Source organism: Triticum urartu, chromosome 6 (assembly GCF_003073215.2).
Source record: "Triticum urartu cultivar G1812 chromosome 6, Tu2.1, whole genome shotgun sequence".
Classification (NCBI taxonomy): Eukaryota; Viridiplantae; Streptophyta; class Magnoliopsida; order Poales; family Poaceae; genus Triticum; species Triticum urartu.
In genome coordinates, this window is record NC_053027.1 from 207,443,250 (window position 1) to 207,464,044 (window position 20,795).

Sequence of the window (20,795 nt, forward strand, 5' to 3'; positions counted from 1 at the left end):
ACAAGGTATTGGATACCGACGATCGAATCTCGGGCAAGTATTGTACCGATAGACAAAGGGAATTGTATACGGGATTGATTAAGTCCTTGACATCGTGGTTCATCCGATGAGACCATCGTGGAGCATGTGGGAGCCAACATGGGTATCCAGATCCCGCTGTTGGTTATTGACCGGAGAACGTCTCGGTCATGTCTGCATGGTTCCTGAACCCGTAGGGTCTACACACTTAAGGTTCGGTGACGCTAGGGTTATAGAGATATTAGTATGCGGTAACCCGAAAGTTGTTCGAAGTCCCGGATGAGATCCCGGACGTCACGAGGAGTTCCGGAATGGTCCAGAGGTAAAGATTTATATATAGGAAGTGCTATTTCGGCCATCGGGACAAGTTTCGGGGTCACCGGTATTGTACCGGGACCACCGGAAGGGTCCCGGGGGTCCACCGGGTGGGGCCACCTGCCTCGGGGGGCCACATGGGCTGTAGGGGTGTGCACCTTGGCCTACATGGGCCAAGGGCACCAGCCCCAAGAGGCCCATGCGCCAAGAGAGCAAGAAAGGAAGAGTCCTAAAGGGGGAAGGCACCTCCTAGGTGCCTTGGGGGGGATGGACTCCTCCCTTGGCCGCACCCTTCCTTGGAGGAAGGGCCAAGGCTGCGCCCCCCCTCTCCCTTGGCCCTATATATAGTGGGGGAAGGGAGGGCAACGATACCTAAGCCCTGGCGCCTCCCTCTCCCTCCCATGACACATCTCCCTCCTCCCGCAGTGCTTGGCGAAGCCCTGTTGGAATCCCGCTACTTCCACCACCACGCCGTCGTGCTGCTGGATCTCCATCAACCTCTCCTCCCCCCTTGCTGGATCAAGAAGGAGGAGACGTCGCTGCTCCGTACGTGTGTTGAACGCGGAGGTGCCGTCCGTTCGGCGCTAGGATCATCGGTGATTTGGATCACGACGAGTACGACTCCATCAACCCCGTTCTCTTGAACGCTTCCGCGCGCGATCTACAAGGGTATGTAGATCCACTCCTCCCTCGTTGCTAGATGACTCCATAGATAGATCTTGGTGACACGTAGGAAATTTTTTAATTTATGCTACGTTCCCCATCACAAACACCATCGGAGACACTCGTAGAGCATATTTATAATCACCCAGTTATGTTGTGATGTTTGATAGCACACAAGGTGTTCCTCCGGTATTCGGGAGTTGCATAATCTCATAGTTAGAGGAACATGCATAAGTCATGGTGAAAGCAATAGCGATAAAACTAACCGATCATAATGCTAAGCTAACGGATGGGTCTTCTCCATCACATCATTCTCCAATGATGTGATCCCATTCGTCAAATGACAACACATGTCTATGGTTAGGAAACTTAACCATCTTTGATTAACGAGCTAGTCTAGTAGAGGCATACTAGGGACACTCTGTTTGTCTATGTATTCACACATGTACTAAGTTTCCGGTTAATACAATTCTAGCATGAATAATAAACATTTATCATGATGTAAGGAAATATAAATAACAACTTTATTATTGCCTCCAGGGCATATTTCCTTCAAACCGGTCTCCATTGTGGTCGCCGCTAGAGATGGGGACCATGAGCGGAGGGGTGCGGTAGGGGGCGGAGCAATCGGGACAGGGGTTGGGAAGGAGTGCGGGAGACGGGGGAGGAAGAGATCTGCACCGCCGCCGAGCACCACGGTTCGCCGTCACCGCTCTGGTAGCTAGGTCACCCCGAGATGCCATCTCGTCTCCCTTCTTCTTTTCTTTTCTATTCGCTGGGATCGAAGGGGTATGCTTTGCGGGAGCAGGGTAATTCAGAGGAAAACGGAGCGGGAGCCCTCCGAATCGTGGGAGGAGCTTTACGTGGGAGGCAAAACAGCCCTGAATTGGTCTGGTGTTTGCAATACGAATTCGATGTACAACCAAACATCTGTACTGAGGTCAGATGATTACCAATTCGATTTTTGGGCTGCAATGGAGACATCCAAACGCGGTGTAAGCAATTCTCTTTGTGATTTAGCAACTTGTTTTAACTGAGATTGGACCATAGAGGCATGCTTTCCTACACCTCTAGCATCATTAGTGATTCTAAATAATAAGTCACTCAAGCGAGCAATCATATCAGAATTTTATTTCAACTGTTTCATAACATTTGCATTGAGGTGATCTTATTTTCTAATGTAGTTATTGCTACCTCTTGAGCATGCATTGGTTTTCCCTTGAAGAGGAAGGGGTGATGTAGCAAAGTAGCGTAAGTATTTCCCTCAGTTTTGAGAACCAAGGTATCAATCCAGTAGGAGGTAACACGCAAGTCACCTAGTACCTGCACAAACAAACAAGAACCTCGCAACCAACGCGATAAAGGGGTTGTCAATCCCTTCATGGTCACTTACAAAAGTGAGATCTGATAGAGATAATAAGATATTTTTTTTTTGGTATTTTTATGATATAGATTGGAAAATAAAGATAACAAAATAGAAATAGCAAGTTGATATGAAAATAATATAATGGAGAATAGACCCGGGGGCCATAGGTTTCACTAGTGGCTTCTCTCAAGATAGCAAATTCTATGGTGGGTGAACAAATTACTGTCGAGCAATTGATAGAAAAGAGAATAATTATGAGAATATCTAGGCATGATCATGTATATAGGCATCATGTCCACGACAAGTAGACCAAAACGATTCTGCATCTACTACTATTACTCCACACATCGACCGCTATCTAGCATGCATCTAGAGTATTAAGTTCATAAGGACAGAGTAACGCATTAGGCAAGATGACATGATGTAGAGGGATAAACTCAAGCAATATGATATAAACCCCATCTTTTTATCCTCGATGGCAACAATACAATACGTGCCTTGCTGCCCCTGCTGTCACTAGGAAAGGACACCACAAGATTGAACCCAAAGCTAAGCACTTCTCCCATTGCAAGAAAGATCAATCTAGTAGGCCAAACCAAACTGATAATTCGAAGAGACTTGCAAAGATATTTAAATCAAGAATAAAATATTTCAGAGAAGAATCAAATATTGTTCATAGATAATCTTGATCATAAACCCACAATTCATCGGATCTCGACAAACACACCGCCAAAAGAATTACATCGAATAGATCTTCAAGAGAATCGGGGAGAACTTTGTATTGAGATCCAAAGAGAGAGAAGAAGCCATCTAGCTAATAACTATGGACCCGAAGGTCTGTGGTAAACTACTCACACATCATCGGAGAAGCTATGGTGTTGATGTAGAAGCCCTCCGTGATCGATTCCCCCTCCGGCAGAGCACCAGAAGAGGCCCCAAGATGGGATCTCACGGGTACAGAAGGTTGCGGCGGTGGAAATAGGGTTTCGTGGTGCTCCTAGATGTTTTCGGGGTATATGGGTATATATAGGAGGAAGAAGTACGTCGGTGGAGCTGCGAGGGGCCCACGAGGGTGGGGGGCGTGCCTACCCCCCTGGGCGCGCCCTCCTTCCTCGTGGCCTCCTCGCTTCTTTCTTGACGTCCACCCCAAGTCTCCTGGATCACGTTTGTTCCAAAAATAACTCTCCTGAATGTTTCATTCCGTTTGGATTCCGTTTGATATTCCTTTTCTGCTAAACACTGAAATAGGCAAAAAACAACAATTTGCACTGGGCCTTTGGTTAATAGGTTAGTCCCAAAAATAATATAAAAAGGTATATTAAAGCCCATTAAACATCCAAAACAGATAATATAATAGCATGGAACAATCAAAAATTATAGATACGTTGGAGACGTATCAGTTATCAAATTCATACAAGCATTGACTAGGATGTTTATTGTGAGGGATATCGCCTTCATCAAACTTTAATAAATAATTTACCTCTACCACCTCTGGTGGTGGTGTATCAAGTCCATATATTTCTTCAATAGGTAGTAAATTCTTAATGTCTTTAGTTTTAATACCTTTTTCCTTCATACATTTCTTTGCCTCTTGCATATCTTCAGGACTGAGAAATAAGATACCCCTGTTCTTCGGAGTGGGTTTAGGCGGTAGTTCAGGAAGTGTCCAATCATCATAATTCTTCAATATATTATTCAATAATTCTTCAGCTTGTTCAACAGTTTGTTCCCTGAAAACACAAATAGCACAACTATCCAGGAAGTCCCTAGAAACATCAGTTAGTCCATTATAGAAGATATCAAGTATTTCATTTTTCTTAAGAGGATGATCAGGCAAAGCATTAAGTAATTGGAGAAGCATCCCCCAAGCTTGTGGGAGACTCTCTTCTCCAATTTGCACAAAGTTAAATATTTCCTGTAAGGCAGCTTGTTTCTGATAGGGGCGGGGTGTCCCGATCTCTCGATGAGATGATAACTATCAATTTGGTGGAGACAACTTTGACGATCTGACTACAAACGTGCATGACGTTGAGCCTTAGCAATCGCTAAACCAACTCCGAGAGGTTATTGACCACGCCGGAGCACGATCAACCTGACCACGAAGGTCTATCCCTACAAGCAATCGAAGAACAAGTAAGAATATGATAAAGCAATCTGAATATTGCGAATATAGATGAAGTATTGATAATGGTGGGGATCCAGAAGCGTTCTTGGTCTGGTCGTTGGACACAAACGAAGTACACGAAGTTGCGTTGGCTAACTTTTAACTAAACAAATCCCAAGGAAAAAGATACTAGATGGATCTACTTATATAGGAGCAAGGGGTGGCGGCCAAGGAGGTGGGAGGACGTCCCAAGGCAGCCTAAATCTAACCCTAGGTCATATAAGGCTCATGGGCCCAAGTGGAGGTGATGCAACACCTTTGGACTTGTTGTTTGACTCGGATTCTACTGTAGAGTCAGATTGTTTCGTCGATAACTCAACGCTCCGGATGAATTTTAAGGTGAATCCAATTGTGTTGGAAAGAGCACGAAATCTACTTTCCAACAAAAAGAATCACCCAATTCGGAGTCCGTATGAAAGAGTTATCGACGTTTTGAGTCAGGTATGTCTGTGCAGTCCGAATCTGAATCCAGAATGTGAGAGACTTGGACCCTATCTTATCTTGGCCCAAAAGTGATGTGAGAAGACTTTTTGAACAACACTTGAACTTCTCTTTTTCACTTATCTTCATATGTGGATTGTACAAACTACCCATACACCTGCAATTAAACATGACACAAAAGTTTGTGAAGCATGTTTGTCCTGGATCACATAAATAACTTATTGCATAGTTTGCATTATAAATCACCTCACAAATATACATGTATGCAATATTTTTGGTCGTATCCAAGGTAGTCATGTCCTCATCATCCTCCCCTTCTTGAAAATAAAGCCGTCCTTGGTGTTGCTTAATCTGAAATGTGGCTAACAAAAGAGACAAGATGTACATGTTGTATATGTATATGTCATCCATTTTTACTTCTCTTGGTTTTGCACATATGACACATGTATACATGAGTAACTTTCATAGTTCATAAAATCTGAAGCCAAAATATTATCACAAGAAGTAGAAGGTATGCAAATATTGGAACTCGGATTGCACATATAACTAAAGCTCTTATTCATTTCAAAAGGTTGAAAATGTTCATCATTAAACCATCCCAACATTGGTGAATAAACCTTACTTGCATTAAATTTACATGCTACTACATGCTTAAATAAGAAAACATGTAATAAGTCATTGGACACAAAATCATTACCAATATTATAGGTCATATCAAAATGATTAAACAATGGTTCTTGTGCATCAACAATTAATTCAATGGGTGCGCTCAAAATTGTTGGTATTTCAGTTGTTTGATCACATGATGCATTCATGACAGTAACACGATTCTCTAAAATAGGTGGTGTGATCAAATCAAAAGGTGACTCAACACATGATGTATTCAAGTTAACTAGGCATGCATCATTCTAACTTGAAAGTGGAAAATCTGTACCTTTGTCATTACCTCTTATGATCAACTCAGATGATGTAGGCACTCCCGGTGGTGATGTGTCACATGGTGCAGATGATGTAGTCCTCGCAACAATGGATGTGGTTGTCATAGTATGCCTAATAGTTGAAGAAACATCTCTACCAACAGTTGGAATGTGCATGGTGCACTTGTTCTCCTTGTGGGCAACACGTCGTTTTATTTACTGTTCAGCTTTGCAAGCAAGACGAAACAAATGGTCCATAGTATAACACTCTTCATGAATTAGTATCTCTTGAATATCACGGTTTAATCCTCCCAAAAATCCATCCATAAAATCTTCTCACTTTCTTCTAAAAATGAGTGCGACAATGTAGTTTGTAAATCATCATAGTATTTTGTTACCGTGTCAGTACCTTGTTTTAAATGTTGTAATTTTTTAATCATGCCACGAGTATAATAAACATCAACGAATCTATCTCTCATGAAATTTTTTTAAATCATCCCAAGTAGTAGGTATAAGATCAGGGTTTAACCGACAATATTCACTTCACCAAACTAAAGCAAAGCTACTGAAAGTACTAACCGCAGCTTGAAATTTTCCACTCTCATCAAAATTATGGGAAGAAAATATAGCATTTATTTTGTACTCCCATGTGGCACCCCGGCTTAGAGAAACCGGAACACCCCGTATTCCAGCCCAGAGATCGAGGTGAAGTCTTCTGGAATACGGCACTGCGTAGTATAGAACAAACCAGCTCTCTATTAGAACATGGATATGAATACAAGGGTTCCGATATTACAATGAATAACATTGGTACGACGACACTACGCCAACCATGGTTGCTCTATACAAGCAGCATAACAACTCGAAGCAGCGGAACAACTACTGGCAGCGGAACAACGAACGGCGATGATGGACTCCAATCCGCAGGGACTCTGGCTGGAACGTTTATCCTAGCTCGCGAACACGGGAACAACACCAAACAAGCAAGCAATCCAGGCACGACCTGCAAACTGGCATGACACGCCAGGTCAATACATTGAATGTACTTGCAAGCTCACAATAACCAGAAGCATTCAAGACAAACAACAGCATGGCACTTACAGGTTAATCCGAAATTATCATGAGATCATCAGGATAATATGGCATGAATAACATGAACATAATATCGCTAGAACAATATATGATCATGGCATGAACATATAAAGATGATGATACTAGCATGCAACATGATGACACTACATGCACCATTTTTCTGCTCGGGTTACCTCATAACCATCACATGCATCACTTACCAACCTCGGACATTACACGATCATCTCAGGATCAAATCAAGCCTGGTATAAACAATACCGTAGTAATCATCAAATGACCACAAGGAGATTGATCTTTACCCATGATTCTCGCACAACATCACGAATATCCAACAACTCGGTATCCTCGATACCACGGTGATCATTTCGGCGATCACAACCCTAACCAACACTTGGTCTCAAACGGTGATCTTTCCGGCGATCACAACCAACTTATCTCATCATCGAACCGGGGTTGTTATTAAGCACATTATTATTATTACTATTGACTCACAGTGTGACCGACACGAACTGGGCCCTTATCCGCGGGCATGGCTATCCATAGATTTAGTATACACTCTGCAGAGGTTAGCACACTGTACCCACACCACGGAACCCATGGCCTCGCACTCCCATTCGGGTGGACCAATGGCGTTCCGACAAAACCGATCTACTGCCATGACACTCTCCCGGCCACTCCGACTCACTCCCCACTGGGCTAGTCTTGGGTGGCCCCGTGTCTACCAAAGACACCAACGACCACCGTCGTGGCCAAACATAAACGGTCCCAAATGGGGACCCGGATCCATAACAACAACAACGGGCACACAAGGTTATGTCTGCTTACCGGGCAAAGGTACCGCACGCCTATAACCTTCCCTCGTTGGAGGCACTGGCGAGAGGCACGACAATAGACCCAGTTAGGACCTTCCCATAAAGGTAAGCGTGGTTGCACTGGTCAGTTCGATATGGTGGCACCATGACTCAGCCAACAGTTGTTCAAGTTGAATTTAATCCGGTTAAACTTGAATGCAAATATGTTGAGCCATGATAAACAACATGGTGCGATTACAATGCATGAGCATGATATCAACATAATCATGAGGGTACCACATAACTATCCACCATATCAACAATGAATCATATCCAACTAAGCATGGCATACTGACTAGCATGAACATCATAAGTACATACTTCTCCGAAACATAGCATGACCACTAGCATCAACAATAAATATCATGCAAGAACATATCAACAATGCCATCATGCAAGCATTTGCCAGCGGGATGCAATGGAACATGCATAACAACGATACTCGGGACAGACGGTAGTCATGCACCGAAGACCATCACCAACATCAACATGTACTACTAGCAAGCATAAGCATATGAAAGGAATACTAACAACTAGCAGGGCATGGCAACCAGGTGCATAACAACATAGCAAGAAAGTAAGCACTAATCCAGAAGCATTACCGAAACAACGATAACCATATTTTAAACAAGCAAACATTTAATAATTATTCAAGTTGAAAACCATGGCTACTGTATGACTATCATGCAAGTGGGTATTGTGGCTTGCCTGGGGTGATGGAGATTCCGGGAAAAAGTGCGGTGAGGCCGCAGAACGAAACGTTGGACGGTTCTCTCTCGGAGGGGGCTGATTAGAGGCAAGGGGAAAATGGTCATTTTCACTGTGAGAACACCTAGTGAAAATGTTACCAAAAGATAGATCTCGACGAGACGAAGAAGTGAGCGCTGGTTTCACCTCAATCGGAGTTACGGTTGAAAAGTTGTGAAGGTTGGAAGAATGGGGACTAATCTGTGAAAATTTATCACCAACGGGTTCCTGAGTGGATAAGGCAGAAACGCATATAAGATAATACGCTTTCAGAACTGGAAAACGTATTTCTGGGCGGAAGAAGGAGGAAATACGCTTTCAGAAAATGAAAACGTACTTTGTTATAATATGCTTTCACTTAATGAAAACGATTTCTAGGAAAGGCGCCTCCACTTAACGTACCTGGGCCTGGGTGGGGTCAACGCCTAGGCACTGACGAGTGGGACCGAGGGGGAGGCGGGGTCCGCCTGGCTCCTGCCTTCTTCCTCCTCGCGCGTCAACGCAGAGCGGCACGGGAGGAACAAGGAGCGGGAGGCAGGGGCGAAGCAGGCGATGGCCCGGCCGGCTCCAGCCACCGTTGGCCGAGACGAGGCCACCAGCAGGAAAACAGGAGATGGCCACGTCCGTCCCCAGGGGCGGCGGCCACCGGGGAGGCATGGAGGTGCGGCGACGAGAGGAGGCAGAGGCGTCGGGCAGAGGGGGTAGCCGGTGATGAGGGACGACTCCGGCGAGGGCGAGGTGGTGGGGCGGACCGCCGGAGCACGGGGAGTCGGTTGGTGGTGGTGAAGAGGCGAGAAGATGCTCGGGGAGGCCGGACAAGGAAGCGGCCGAGAGGCGGAGGCGACGGCCGAACTCGGGGCTTGCGGCCAGAGGCACTCCGGCGAGGGGGAAAGGGGTCGGGGTGACTCGTGGGAGTGTGGGGGAGGCAGTGGACAACACCAGAGGAGAGGAGGAGGCTCGAGCTAGCCGGAACCAAGGAGGAACCGCGGCGGCCGAGGCGATCTCTGGCGAAAAGAGGAGGGGGCCGAGGACTTCGGTGGGCTAGAGAGGCGAGGGAGGAGTGAATGAGCTGCAGAGGGGTTCGGGGTCCTTATATAGGCGCGGGGGAGAGCTCTAGAGCTCACGAGCGAGCTCCCGACCGAGCTTTAATGGCGAGCAGAGGCTGAACGCGGCATGGGAATGGAGCTAGCGGCTCATTTATGGCGAACCACGACGAAGCAGCGACGCAGGGCGATGCAGTCGAGCACGGGCGAGCTCCAGAACATGAATGGAGGTCGAGACAAGGAGGGAGGAGACGAGAATAGTGGCCGGACCGAGCTAGAGCTTGCACTGTGCGTGACACCAGCGTGATCACCACGGGCACTGGTGCAAGCGGCATGTTCTGGCCGGGCCAACCATGTCCAGTAGATGGACCGTCGTGCCCTTAGTCAAAATGAGGAAATAAATCGGTCCAGGGGCAAAGAAGAGATTTGCACTTGGATCCAAAGTAAATCAACAGGAAGGTGCTTGTAACTTCCTGTGGTTAAACCAGCTTGGTAACAAGGTAAATAGTTTGTCTACTGATGATCACACACTAAGGTGATGCTGATCACCAAAAATCAGACTAAGAGGAGGATTTTAGATGAGGGCTGCTGTAGAAAGTGCAAAACTGGCTAGAATTAGGGATTTGGATGATACACTCACATACTTGATTGTCATGAACTGAAATTTGGCAGAGAGGGATTATATGATGATACTAAGCTCCTGTAAAAGTTTCATGCCATTTGAAAATACCAAAGTGGCACTTGCTTCACAAAGCTTTATTCTGGACAGAAACTTGGAAAAATTGCACAGGGCAACTGGATTAACTAATCGAGCTAAAACTTGGTGTAGGGAGTTGATATAGGTGGAAGCATGTCCTGGTAAAGTTTCAGATCAATTGAATTAATATAAAATATAATTGCTTCACAAACTGAAAAACTGACCAAAATCTAAGGTTTGGAGCTGGGATCACATGGATACGTTAATTGAGCTCAAATTTGATGGAGAGCCATTATTTGATCGTATGAAGTACCTTGAAAAATTGCAACTCATTTTGATATGTCTAGCTTGTACTTTCTTCACAATCACTTCCCTCAGACTGAAACTTTGAAAAATTGCTCAGGAATATTTACTAGACAAATTGAGTTGAATTTTGGCACAGGTCAATTATTTGGACATAAAAAGATGTCCAAGAAGTTTGGGTTCAAATGGGCAAAGATATATAGCACTTTCTTCACAATGTGCCATTTAGGACAGAATAGGAAATGAATTTATTGAGCATGATGGGGAACATGGCCAATGATATATTTTACCGTATTTGAGGAAGATATGACCCAAACAATTTATGAGAATTATTTAGGAATTTTAGGAGTGACAGAAATATAGGTAGCTTCATAACCTAGGGTTTTAAGGGTTATTCCTTTATTGGAAAAGGAATATTCCCAACAAAAAAATTTTGGGTTAGGTCAAGGATGGAAATGACATGATCTTGGGATAATGAAGAGGGTGAAAAGCCACTATAAAACCTAGGAAGACATGATCTTCCCAAGTTTCAGAACCACATAGCCACGGAAAAGCAAAACAAAACAGGAAATCCAAGAAAATCAAAGGAAAAAGAAAAGGGCAAAAATCCAGGCTGTTACATCCCATTCAATATATAAATCAGGACTAAAACGACCAGTAAATGGTGGCATGGAAACATTAACCTGATTATGTGCATTCTGATGTTGTTGCTCCTCTTGTGAGGATTGTTGTATTTTCTTAGGTGGTGGCAAATCTCCCATGATCGATGAAGCCCAAGAAACTAACAACTCCGGAACCTGCTATGATTAGTAGAAAACAAGAAACAAAATCCAAGAATAATGTTCCTATGAACTACTAGGATATGGTGGTAAAACGCTCACAGTATAGCAAATATCAATATCTTACAAGTTCTTACCATGCAGCAGGTGGTGACAGGCAACCATCGGTGTCAAATAACTTCAAAGATTGAGTAGAGCGATTGCCAGGGAAACGTATGTATACAGGGTGTAGAAATATGTGGAGCTTGGAAGGCTTGAATATATGGTAGCAAAAGATTAGCAATAATCAATTCAGAGATGCAATGTTGAATAAACGATCAACGATGGTACTGTGCTGGTCCTAGGCTAGACCGGACTAGAGACACGAGCCTAGAACACTAATGAGGTCACGGTGTAGCACAACTAGCATCAATAAAGGATACGAAGTAGCTCTGGACAGCAAGATATAAGTGAAGATCACAACAACAGTAAAAATAATGATGAAAAACAACTACCAAGCAGGATATACAACAACTCTCTCTTCAACTTTCCTCTTGAAAAGTTTGAGCCAATTTTCTGATAATTTTTTCAAAGAATGCTACTAACTCAAGCTTTCCAATGCAAAAAAAATCACTCAATTCCGAATTGATATGAGGAGTCAAAGAATTCTAAAACTGGCCTTGAAAATTGGAACAAGCTGTATGCGCGAATTTCGGAGGGCGGAAAGACCTATTTAGCAGCCGATTTTGAGGTGTCAAATATTGACTTAGCTTCCGCAACTACTTAGATGGGGCTCGTCGCTAGCTTTAATTTGAGTACTCACGGAGCCAAAACGGACTTCGTATGAGGAAGATATGCCTATTTTACTGAACAGTGCACAAAACAGATTCCAATCCGAATTCAGCTACATGATTGACACTAGATAGATCCGAATTTTGTTTTTTTTCTTCTCTCATTTTTTTCTCACACTTTTTTCTCTCTCTCTCCTTTTTTTCTCCGACCTTTTTAACATTTTTTCTGTCTCTTTTTTTCTTCCTCTTTCCAAGACAACTAGATAAGATGCAGATTGGATCAAGCGAAGATGTGAACGACCTCAACTATGATTATGACAATGAACGATGGGTAGCACGAGGTGGAAAAATTGATGGATGGGGTGGTGGATAGCGGAAGGGATAACGATGCAGCGACAGCGTGACTAATGTGAACAGAATTTGAAACTCTAAACAAACTAGACACTAAGACCAGCAACTCGACACGACGATGCAACCAATAATTCAATAATGCAAACAATGAAAAGAAAAATTGCAAAGGCTCTGACTGGCTTGGACAAAGGATGAATAGATCTAACTTTTTGTGGCCTTTTCTTGGACAATAGGTAAGGAAATAAATCTAATCTAGGGATAACTGGAAATTCTCACCGAGCAACCTGAAAACTGATACCACTTGATAGGGGTGGGGTGTCCTGATCTTTCAATGAGATGATAACTATCGGTTTGGTGGAGATGACTTTGACAATCTGACTACAAACGTGCATGACGTTGCGCCTTAGCAATCACTAAACCAACTCCGAGAGGTTATTGACCACGCCGGAGCACGATCAACCTGACCACGAAGGTCTACCCCCACAAGCAATCAAAGAACAAGCAAGAATATAATAAAGCAATCTGAATATTGCGAATATAGATGAAGTATTGATAATGGTGGGGATTCAGAAGAGTTCTTGGTCTGGTCGTTGGACACAAACGAAGTACACGAAGTTGCGTTGGCTAACTTTTAACTAAACAAATCCCAAGGAAAAAGCTACTAGATGGATCTACTTATATAGGAGCAAGGGGTGGCGGCCAAGGAGATGGGAGGACGTCCCAAGGAAGCATAAATCCAACCCTAGGTCGTACAAGGCTCATGGGCCCAAGTGGAGGTGATGCAACACATTTGGACTTGTTGTTTGACTCGGATTCTACTGTAGCGTCAGATTGTTTCGTCGATAACTCAACGCTCCGGATGAATTTTAAGGTGAATCCAATTGTGTTGGAAAGAGCACGAAATCTACTTTCCAACAAAAAAGAATCACCCAATTCGGAGTCCGTATGAAAGAGTTATCTACGTTTTGAGTCAGGTATGTCTGTGCAGTCCGAATCTGAATCCAGAACATGAGAGACTTGGACCCTATCTTCTCTTGGCCCAAAAGTGACGTGAGAAGACTTTTTGAACAACACCTGAACTTCTATTTTTCCCTTATCTTCATATGTGGATTGTACAAACTACCCATACACCTGCAATTAAACATGACACAAAAGCTTGTGAAGTATCTTTGTCCTGGATCACATAAATAAATTATTGCATAGTTTGCATTAGAAATCACCTCACAAATATACATGTATGTAATATTTTTGGTCGTATCCAAGGTAGTCATGTCCTCATCAGTTTCTTATGAACAGGAAAATATTTTCCAGAGAATTAATAGATCATATTCTGGGGACTACGCACACAACCAGGAGCAAGAGTATTGTGCCATATCTTAGCATCATCCTTTAATGAGAACATAAATAACTTGAGAATATAGTAGTAGAGAATTTTCTCATCATGAGCAAAAAGGGTGTCTATATCATTTAACTTAGTAAGATGTGCCACAACAGTTTCAGTTTCATAGCCATAGAAAAGATCAGATTCAACCAAAGTAATTAAATCTGGGTCTATAGAGAATTCATAATCCTTATCAATAACAAATATAGGTGAAGTAGCAAACTTAGGATCACATTTCATTCTAGCATTCAAAGATTTTCTTTCAGCTTAACTAGTAGTTTCTTTAGATCATCTCTATCCTTACAAGAAAGAAAGTCTCTAGCTATGATGAGTACACCACAACCATCGACAAGTCTCCAACAATTATAGGTCCAATCACAAGAAGTCGCGCCAAACTAATAAGTGACCAGGTGAATGCTAACTTAAGTTTGCCTTGTAACTTTGATGACACAACTATGCTTTTATCCCCATTGTTGTTGATTGAACTTAGGTATAACATGGAAGAAATCCAACAAGCTATGAGCTCTTGAAGCAACCGATTTGGAGGAACAAGTTTGGAGAAAACAAGTTTCAAGTGAAGCTGATGCTGTCAGTTTTACCTCTAATGTTTCTTTGTGTCACACCCATGTGGTGTAGAGACGGGGCCATAGGGGTACATCAACATAAGCTACATCAAATTATCTTTCCAATGCAAAAAAACTCACATCATTTGGAGTTGTGGGTCAAAAGCTCTACTCCTTCTCGTGGAAGGTGTCCAGGCTGTCAAGGCTTCACAAATTTCCAAGGAGCTCTCCAACGACTCTCGGAGTTGACTGCTTATTCCCCTAGGGAAGCCATGCAAACATGCTTACTTTTGAAACCATTTTCACACCTAGGTAAGGGGGTTGTCCCTACTATAAAACCTCATCTCCCCTTCCTATTGAGAACCTTTTGTCAAACCATTCAGCTACAAGCTTATGCAGCAAGACTGCTAGAGAGATCCAAGAGATCCTTGCTACCTTTACTCTTGTGAGCTCATCCGGATTCGCGAGAAGGATACTATGGTTCCCGCTAATTCGTTCTTTACGGTTCTAGCCGTTTTGTGTGGGTTAGTCCCGGTTTGTGGTTCTGCGATTGTTTGGACATCGGGTTGGAGTTCTTATAGCTTCGGTCAGCCATCACCAATGTATGGGTTGCATCAAACCTTGGCAGGTATAAAGCTAGTTATCCCGGCTGCTTGCAGCTAGTTATCCCTCCCGATTCGATCCTACGACATGAAGATCGGGCCACCATCGGGTGTGAACTCGTTCAATGGATCCTCACCTATCAAGCTATCTCTCCATCCATAACATAACCCTCAGGTATCTTAGGCATTTCAAATCTAGGAGAGCTAGGTCTAATAGGTGTTTCAAAATTTTCAGTTTCAAAGACTTCATCAGTTTCAACATTCTCAATATCTTTGGCTCTAGCAAGTTGTTCATCAAGAAATTCACCTAGTGGCACATTATCATCAAGCAAGGTAATAGCATCATTCATAGCAGAAGTAGCATCATCAATAACTTGCGGCATATCAGGATTAATAGCATGTGGTGGTGTTGCAAGTTTACTCAAAACAGAAGGCGAATCAAGTACAGAGCTAGATGTCAATTCCTTACCTCCCCTCATCTTAGAGGGAAAAATCTTGGTTCTTGTATCTTTCAGATTCTTCATAGTGATAAATAGATATAAATCCCAAGTGACTCAACAAATATAGCTATACTCCCCGGCAACGGTTTTGGGATCATAACTGTTTTCGAGGGTAGAGTATTCAACCCAAATTTATAGATTCAGCACAAGGGGAGCCGAAGAATATTTGTAAGTATTAGCAGTTGAGTTGTCAATTCAACCACACCTGAAGATTAAATATCTGCAGCAAAGTGATCAGTGGCACGACAATATGATAATTCGATAGTAGTAGTAACGATAGCAGTGGTAATGGTAACAACAGTAATAGTTTTGTAGCAGTTGTAACAGTAGCAATAGCAATAGTAACTTAGCAAGAACAATATGTGGAAAACTCGTAGGCATCGGGTCACTGATTACGTTGGATAGTATTCATCATATATCAGTCATAACCTAGGGCGACACATAACTAGCTCCAGTTCATAAATATAATGTAGGCATGTATTCCGTAAATAGTCATATGTGCTTATGGAAAAGAACTTGCATGACATCTTTTGTCCTACCCTCCCGTGGCATCAGGGTCTGATACGTCTCCAACGTATCTATAATTTTTTATTGTTCCATGATATTATATTTTCTGTTTTGGATGTTAATGGGCTTTATTTTACACTTTTATATTATTTTTGGGACTAACCTATTAACCCAAGGCCCAGTGCAAATTAATGTTTTTTGCCTATTTCAGTGTTTCGCAGAAAAGGAATATCAAACGGAGTCCAAACGGAATGAAACCTTCGGGAGCGTGATTTTTGGAACAAACGTGATCGAGAGGACTTGGAGTGGACGTCAAGCAACCAATGAGGTGGCCACGAGGCAGGGGGTGCGCCTACCCCCCTGGGCGCTCCCTCCCCCCTCGTGGGCCCCTCGTGGCTCCACCGACCTACTTCTTCCTCCTATATATACCTACGTACCCTGAAAACATCCAGGAGCACCACGAAACCCTATTTCCATCGCCGCAACCTTGTGTACCAAGAGATCCCATCTTGGGGCCTTTTCCGGAGCTCCGCCGGAGGGGGCATTGATCATGAAAGGCCTCTACATCAACTCCATGGCCCGTCCGATGATGTGTGAGTAGTTTACTTCAGACCTTCGAGTCCATAGTTATTAGCTAGATGGCTTCTTCTCTCTCTTTGGATCTCAATACAAAGTTCTCCTCGATTCTCTTGGAGATCTATTCGATGTAATCTTCTTTTATGGTGTGTTTGTCGAGATCCGATGAATTGTGGGTTTATGATCAAGATTATCTATGAACAATATTTGAATCTTCTATGAAATCTTTTATGTATGATTAGTTATCTTTGCAAGTCTCTTTGAATTATCAGTTTGGTTTGGCCTACTAGATTGATCTTTCTTGCAATGGGAGAAGTGCTTAGCTTTGGGTTCAATCTTGCGGTGCTCGATCCCAGTGACAGTAGGGGAAACAACACGTATTGTATTGTTGCCATCGAGGATAAAAAGATGGAGTTTATTTCATATTGCATGATTTTATCCCTCTACATCATGTCATCTTGCTTAAGGATTTACTCTGTTCTTATGAACTTAATACTCTAGATGCATGCTGGATAGCGGTTGATGTGTGGAGTAATAGTAGTCGATGCAGGCAGGTGTCGGTCTACTTGTCACGGACGTGATGCCTATATACGTACCTAGATATTCTCATAACTATGCTCAATTCTATCAATTGCTCGACACTAATTTGTTCTCCCACCGAAATACTTATGCTATCTTGAGAGAAGCCACTAGTGAAACCTATGGCCCCCGGGTCTATTTTCCATTATACAAGTTTCCAATCTATTTTATTTTGCAATCTTTACTTTCAATCTATATAATAAAAATACCAAAAATATTTATCTTATTATTATTATTATTATTATCTCTATCAGATCTCACTCTTGCAAGTGGCCGTGAAGGGATTGACAACCCCTTTATCGCGTTGGTTGCGAGGTTCTTATTTGTTTGTGTAGGTACGAGGTGACCCGCGCGTGGTCTCCTACTGGATTGATACCGTGGTTCTCAAAAACTGAGGGAAATACTTACGCTGCTTTGCTGCATCACCCTTTCCTCTTCAGGGGAAAACCAATGCATGCTCAAGAGGTAGCAAGAAGGATTTCTGGCGCCGTTGCCGGGGAGATCTACGCCAAGTCTAGACATACCATGTACCCATCACAACTCTTATCCTTCGCATTACATTATTTGCCATTTGCCTCTCGTTTTCCTCTCCCCCACTTCACCCTTGCCATTTTATTGGCCCTTTTTTCCTTCCTGCCTTCTGTGTGCTTGTTATTTTTGCAATTTGTTGCCTTCATCTCTGAAACTGAGGAGGTTATCGTTGTTAAGGATAATAATATGGAAAACCTTGATGCTATTGATGTTCCTCTTGAAAATCCTACTATTTTACACACTAAAAGGTTTCAGATTGGTAGCGGTAATATTATTGGGAAGAGAGTTATTCAAGATTTCTTTACTTGTGCCGGTGCTTTGCCCACCATGAGCGGGTCTATTCTTCATAAAACTAGTAGTCTCGCAGATGCTATATCTTTGCTCATAGTTGAACTTGAAAGACAATTTTTACATATGCATCCTTCCATACAAAGGATTTTCCTAGAATTTTCTAATATTGAGCATTCTTCTGTTAAGCAAGCAGTGACCATCTTTTTAGCTCATGAGTTCAGATTTATAATAAAAGAGGCCAATGAAATTTTTGCGCATTATAGGGTGGATGCCGACCGTCCTCCCATAGAAGCAATCTTTTTTATCAAGAAGACATTATGCGTCTACGATCCTTAGATCATGTTGCTTTTAATGAAAACTTTAGAAAAAAGGTTCCTACTGATGTTCTTGTTGATAGGATCTTTGATTTTAATGATAATTTTTCTATCCAGAATAATGGGTTGGGTTTTCCCCTTGAACAAAGACTCATGACTTTTTGCCAAAAGAATGCTTATAATGATGGATTGGTTGTGCAATATGAGGGGCCAAAGGAGGAACCAATACCTCCCGAGCTTGATCTTGGGGACTTTTGTCCCATTAAATTTAGCTCTTTTGATTACTTTTGCTTGACATAAAGGAAACTTGCTGCTGAACGTAGGGAGTATGAGATGAGTTTTCGCGATTTACCTTATCATTATGATGGCAATACCTAGATCTATCCTCGCTTCAATGCATAGCTAGGGGCGTTAAACGATAGCGCTTGTTGGGAGGCAACCCAACTTTATTTTTGTTCCTTGCTTTTTGTTCCTGTTTAATAATAAATAATTTATCTAGCCTCTGTTTTGGTTGTGTTTTTTGTGTTTAATTAGTGTTTGTGCCAAGTAGAACCGTTGGGAAGACTTGGGGAAAGTCTTTTTGATCTTGCTGTAAAAAACAGAAACTTTAGCGCTCGCGAGAATTGCTGCCATTTTTTACTGGAGAGTGATATTTAGTTAATTATTTTTGCAGATGATTAATAGATAAATTTATCACTTACAAAAATTTATTTTATAATTTTTGGGGTTCCAGAAGTATTCGAAACCTACACATTACTACAGACTGTTCTGTTTTTGACAGATTCTGTTTTTCGTGTGTTGTTTGCTTATTTTGATGAATCTATGGCTAGTAATAGAGTTTATGAAACATAGAAAAGTTGGAATACAGTAGGTTTAACACCAATATAAATAAAGAATGAGTTCATTACAGTACCTTGAAGTGGTGGTTTGTTTTCTTTTACTAACGGAGCTCACGAAGATTTTCTTTTAAGTTTTGTGTTGTGAAGTTTTCAAGTTTTGGGTAAAGATTTGATGGATTATGGAACAAGGAGTGGAAAGAGCCTAAGCTTGGGGATGCCCAAAGCACCCCAAGGTAAAATCCAAGGAGAACCAAAAGCCTAAGCTTGGGTATGCCCCGGAAGGCATCCCCTCTTTCGTCTTCGTCCATCGGTAACTTTACTTGGAGCTATATTTTTATTCGCTACATGATATGTGTTTTGCTTGGAGCGTCTTGTATGATTTGAGTCTTTGCTTTTTAGTTTACCACAATCATACTTTCTGTACACACCTTTTGTGAGAGACACACATGAATTGAAATTTATTAGAATACTCTATGTGCTTCACTTATATCTTTTGAGTTGGATAATTTTTGCTCTAGTACTTCACTTATATTTTTTAGAGCACGGCGGTGGTTCTATTTTATAGAAATAATTGATCTCTCATGCTTCACTTATATCATTTTGAGAGTCCTTTAGAACATCATGGTAATTCACTTTGGTTATAAATTTTAAATGCTAAGAGAAGTTGGATGCTTGATAGATTGTTTTGAGATATAAAGGTGGTAATATTAGAGGTGTGCTAGTTGAGTAATTGTGAAATTGATGAATACTTGTGTTAAAGTTGGCAAGTCCCATAGCATGCACGTATGTTAAATGTTATGTGACAAATTTGAAGCATGGGGTGTTCTTTGATTGCTTTCCTTCTGAGTGGCGGTCGGGGACGAGCGATGGTATTTTCCTACCAATCTATTCCCCTAGGAGCATGCGCGTAGTGCTTGGTTTTGATGACTTGTAGATTTTTGCAATAAGTATGTGAGTTCTTTATGACTAATGTTGAGTCCATGGATTATACGCACTCTTATAACCCACAAGTATAGGGGATCGCAACAGTTTTCGATAAGTAAGAGTGTCGAACCCAACGAGGAGCTAAAGGTAGAACAAATATTCCCTCAAGTTCTATCGACCACCGATACAACTCTACGCACGCTTGGCGTTCGCTTTACCTAGAACAAGTATGAAGCTAGAATTACTTTGTAGGTGTTGTTGGATAGGTTTGCAAGATAATAAAGATTATGTAAATAAAAAGTAGGGGATGTTTAGGTAAAGAAACAATAAAGTAAATATAGCGAGTGTGGAAAAAGTGGTGGTAGGAGTTGTGAAATTGCCCCTAAGCAATTGACTACTTTACTAGACCGATAACAAGTATTATGTGGGAGAGGCCACTGCTAGCATGTCATCCCTGACTTGGAATTCTATGCACTTATGATTGGAACTATTAGCAAGCATCCGCAACTACTAATATTCATTAAGGTAAAACCCAACCATAGCATTAAGATATATTGGTCCCCCTTCAATCCCGTATGCATCAATTTCTATGCTAGGTTGAAGCTTTTGTCACTCTTGCCCTCCAATACATAGTCCTATCAACATACAACTAACCCTAGAGTGTGATCCAC

At 42.3% G+C, this 20,795-nt stretch overlaps 1 long non-coding RNA gene across 1 annotated transcript; it reads right to left on the reverse strand.

Annotated features, from left to right (window-relative positions):
* Positions 1-7,247: 7,247 nt before the first annotated feature.
* Positions 7,248-10,254, reverse strand: LOC125515921. Its single transcript, XR_007287172.1, has 3 exons — positions 8,977-10,254; positions 8,722-8,802; positions 7,248-8,613 (listed from the first exon to the last, which is right to left on the reverse strand). It is a non-coding gene; the product is annotated as an uncharacterized LOC125515921 (long non-coding RNA).
* Positions 10,255-20,795: the final 10,541 nt, after the last annotated feature.